The 4,862-nt window shown below is 54.1% G+C and overlaps 1 pseudogene; it reads left to right on the top strand.

Annotated features, from left to right (window-relative positions):
• The first annotated feature begins 361 nt into the window (after positions 1 to 361).
• On the top strand, positions 362 to 463 carry LOC142751145 (U2 spliceosomal RNA; annotated as a pseudogene).
• The last annotated feature ends 4,399 nt before the right edge of the window (positions 464 to 4,862 follow it).

Raw genomic sequence — 4,862 nt, 5'->3', positions numbered from 1 at the left:
GGGAGGGCACTGCATAGGGCAGTCACATCTGCCGCATAATTCCTGAACAACATTTTCCTTCTGAAATACACCATACTGAGAAAAAAAGGAGACTCCAAAATAGGTGTCGTGTGTGTTTAAAGATAGAGATAACAAAATTGTCAGGGTGCATTTACTTCGTTTCTTGTACTGTAGATGAAACGTTTGTCCTATACAAAACTCATTTGTGAAAAAAACCATAAAAATTAAATTTTTCATACCTACAATGTATTAATTCCTGCAAAAAAATAAGAGATGATTTCAAACTACTCGTTAAAAAAATGTCAAAATCACACGCACTCTACAGTCAATTCAATAGGCACCAATCAACCTATGAGTTTATATCGCTTCTCGGCCTTTTGGCTAAGATCAAGTGTAGTATCTGTTCTTATCAGTCCTTGTAAGGATAGATAGCTCGGAGAACCACTGGGGGCTATAAACACTAGCTTAGCGATCCAAGAGCGTTCCAGACGAAGCCGGCGACGAACTGCGGAGAAGAACCAGCGAAGACGACGATCCAGAAGGGAGAAGCCGCCATCGGGGAAGAAGCTCCGGGAGATCGCTGCCGGGAAGAAGGAGAACTGCGACAGAGACCTTCGGAGAAGAGCCGCTGCTGAAGGGGATCTTTGAAGAAGCTCGGCCGCAGAAGAAGCTCGACGAGGAACCGCTGCGGAAGAAATTTCGTGGAAGAACCTCGGCCAGCAAGGAGAAGATTTGCATAGCTCCGCCCCCTTCGGGAAAGAGCTATCGAAGATCCTCCCCAAGCGACAGGAACAGCTGGAAGAAGCCATGGCCTCAACCAGCAACCCTGCCACCCAGAAGGAGAAGGCTGATGGACCAGGTGAGCCGGCCCAGGCCAGGACATCTCCTCCTGAAGCCTCCTCAAGCGGACAGGCCACCAGGAAGCCGAACCAGGCTGCTCCAACCCTGGAGCCCTGGATGAAGCAGACGGTGGCCCTGAAGCTGAAGGAGGTGGACGGGAGAGTGCCGGACATGACGGAAGAAGTGTTCTGCCAGAAGATGCTCCTGGACCAGGGCTTCGCTAAGCCGGAGACCATCAGCATCCAGGCCTTCATGACCGGGATGTTCTTCGTGACCTTCGCTTCGATCAACATCTGCAGAAGGTACTGGGAGATGGTGAAAGCGGCGAGGCCTGAATCCCCTTTCTCTCGCTTTGTGGGCAACTGCCCTGTCCAAAGAGAGGAAAGGCGGGTGACGGTCTCAATGCGGAACCCACACACCCCCGGCAAAGACATCACCACGCTCCTGAAGCGGTTCTGCACAGTGGTGAGGGAACCCACCCACATCCTGAACGGACTCGGCTTCTGGACTGGCAAGTGGTCGGTAATCGTCCGACTCAACAAGGATTCAAGTGCGGAAGACGGCCTCCAGCACCTGCCCCAGTCATTCTCGCTGGGCAACTCCTACGGCCTCATCTACTACCCGGACATGCCGCAGATCTGCAGGAGATGCAGCAAGAAGGGTCATTCGATGAAGGACTGCAAGGAGGACGCCTGCAAGAACTGCCGGGTAACAGGACACGAGACCAAAGACTGCCCGAAACGGACAATGTGCAACCTCTGCGGACAAGCAGCCCACTCTTACAAGGACTGCCCGAAGAGGGATCGATCCTGGGCAACTGTAGCAGCGAAAGCTCCAGCCAGAGGGAACCCCGCCCCAGCCAGAGCTCCAGCGGCACAGAAGATCGGGAAAAAGAAGGATGGTAAGAAGACGACAGTCCCTCCCCCCCCTCTCCCGGCCCTCCCTCGCCCTACCCTTCCCACCCTCCCTCGCCCGGCCCTCCCCACCCCCCCGTCCCCAACCCCTGTCACCCCCACTGAGGCTCTCACCTTCTCCTACCCACCCATCTCAGTGGTCCTGTCACCTGCACCTCTCCCAACCCAGCCTCCCTTCTCCCCAGCTCCAGCAGCACTAACATCTTCCTCTCCAGCTGCTGGAGTCCTCTCCCTGGAGGATTTTCCCCCTCTTGTCTCCTCAGGTGCCATCCAGAGGAAGAGAAAGGTGAGGGACAGCCCAGCGGCTGAGTCCTCAAAGCGACAAGTCGTGGAAATCTGCGAAGATTCCCTTGCGCAGCAGGAGGAAATGGAGCAGATGGTGGAGGAACTCGTGTCTGAACCTGAGGTCATCGACTTCACAACAGACATCCAGGTGGCTACAATCCTGGAACAATTTTTGTCAGAGGGCCTGCTGGATCTTTCGGACCCGCCAGGCGAGGAGGATCCGCCCGACCGGACTGGTAACTAAGGTGTATCGTTTGCACTAACCTTCTTTATTCTCCCCCATGGCTGCTAAACTTGACATCTTTAGCCTCAATGTGAGGAGTGTTAGAGATAGGACTAGATGTCAGATGGTGCTAACTTTTCTTTCCAAGCAGTCGAGTGATATATTTATGCTGCAGGAATGTACTCTCCCCTCTTCCAGGTCATATCATCACCTGGCCAGGCAGTGGACCCATGGCCCGTCCTACTGGTCTGGTGGGGGCGACTGTAAGTCTGCAGGGGTTGCCATCCTGATTAGGGGAAGCGTATTTACTGTTGACTCTGTCCAGGAGCTCGTCTGCGGCCGCTTGTTGGTCGTAGACGGTTCCTGGGCGGGAGAGCCGATTAGGCTCATCAACGTGTACGCTCCCCCTATGAAGGCTGAGCGCCTGGAACTATTCCAGACCCTGCGGACCCAGCTCGCCACCACTAGGGCAGTGGTGATGGCCGGGGACTTCAACTGCCCCATCGAAGAGGATGGACGAAGTTCCGGCACTTCAATCAAGCTGGATGTCAGTTCCAAACTGCTTATCGAGATGGTAACCGAAGCATCCTTGCAGGACGTTGTGGGCTCCATGGGGATCGGCTCTGTGAACTATTCATGGAGCCGACCCGATGGCTCACTTCGTTCTCGGATTGACTTTGTGTTCACCTCCCGGGCAGTCAAGCAGCATGGGCACTCCATGATCCCCTGCTTCTTCTCTGACCACAGGGCCATTCTCTTCCAGGGTGCCATCGGCCACGGTTTTCCTCCCGGCCCTGGCTCCTGGAAGCTGAATTGTGCCCTGCTGGAAAGAGAGGAGGTACTGGCGGAACTTAGAGACGCCTATATTGTTTGGAGGAATGATAAAGTTTTCTTTGACAAAACCTGTGACTGGTGGGAATATGTTAAAGTTGAATTTCGTTGTTTCTTTCAGGCAAAAAGTCGTCAACAGGCGTGTGAGAGGAAGAGAGACTTCAGAGAGATGCAGCGTCAGCTGCGATCCCTGCAAGACCTCCTTCAATGCGGCTGGGACGTCAGGAAGGAGCTGGAGGAAGCCAAAAAGGGCCTGAAAAGGCACTTTGAGGAGGAATCCAAGCGAATTATCTTTCGTTCCAAGGTGGAGAACCTGGAGAAGGGTGAGAAATGTAACTCGTTCTTTTTCAGGAAACTCCATGCCGGCCACACGCCCCTGAAGGAACTCCGAGATGAGACCGGAAACATGCATTCTGGGAAGAAGGAGGTGATGGGAGTCGTCACAGACTACTACCGAAGCCTCTACTCCCGGAAAACCACTGACCCCGAAGCCGCCGATAAATTCCTGTCAGGTATCACTAATCATCTTGATCCTGCAGGTACGGAGGCTATGGACGTACCCCTGACGGTGGAGGAACTGCTCTCTGCCGCTAAATCCTTCAGACCCGGCAGGACCCCGGGCAGTGATGGTCTCCCAGCAGAGCTCTATGTAGCGCTGGGGGACTTGATCTGTCCGGACCTGCTGGAGCTCTATGAGGAGATGGTGGTGGAGGGTAGAATGCCACCGTCCTTGAGAGAAGGCATGATCACGATCTTGTATAAGCGGAAGGGGGAGAGATGTGACCTGAAAAACTGGCGTCCCATCTCTCTCCTGAACGTGGACTACAAGATCCTCGCCAAAGTATTGACCAACAGACTGAAGGTTGTCATCGGACAGATCATCGGATCGGACCAAACCTGCGGCATTCCTGGCCGTAGGGTGGCCGACAGTCTTGCCCTGGTGAGGGACACGGTGCATTACATGCAAAGCCGCCGTACACACGCGGCCCTGGTCAGTCTGGATCAGGAGAAGGCTTTTGACCGGGTCTCTCACGAATTCATGGGTAAGGCTCTGCGTAGGCTGCGGCTTGGCAGGTTGTTCTGTTTGTATGTTAACCTGATGTATTGCGACATTTACAGCTCGGTGCTGGTGAACGGCTGGAAGACTGACCCCTTTCCTGTATCATCGGGGGTTAGACAAGGCTGTCCTCTTTCACCTCTCCTTTTTGTTTGTGTTATAGAGCTCTTCGCAGAGGCTATCCGGCAGAATGGAGAGATCAGAGGGATCACCGCACCAGGTCCAGGACACTTCGAGGTCAAATGCTCGCTGTACATGGACGACGTGACCGTCTTCTGCGCTGACCAGAGTTCGGTGACTGCACTCGTCCAGACCTGTGAGGAGTTCGGACGCGCTTCAGGGGCAAAAGTCAACTGCGGGAAGTCGGAAGCCATGCTCTTCGGAAAGTGGTATCTGCCTTCTCCTGCCTCCTTCCCGTTTACTATCAAGCCGGACTTCATCAAAATTCTGGGAGTCTGGTTCGGTAAGGAAGGTGCAGCCCTAAAGTCGTGGGAAGAACGCTTGGCCAAAGTCAACCAAAGGATCGGACTGTGGAGCCTCAGACAACTCACTATTGAGGGCAAAGCAATGGTCCTGCGTAACGAAGTCTTGCCTGTGCTACAATACACTGCACAGGCATGGCCCCCTCTTGCCACCGTCTCGAGGGCCATTACCAGGACTGTGTTTCGCTTCATCTGGGGCTCGAAAATGGACAGAGTAAAGCGGACTGTTA

The sequence above is a fragment of the Rhinoderma darwinii genome, chromosome 3, assembly GCF_050947455.1.
Source record: "Rhinoderma darwinii isolate aRhiDar2 chromosome 3, aRhiDar2.hap1, whole genome shotgun sequence".
Lineage (NCBI taxonomy): Eukaryota > Metazoa > Chordata > Amphibia > Anura > Rhinodermatidae > Rhinoderma > Rhinoderma darwinii.
The sequence above is the reverse complement of the archived record's forward strand: the minus strand, read 5'-3'. Positions and strand labels throughout refer to the sequence as shown.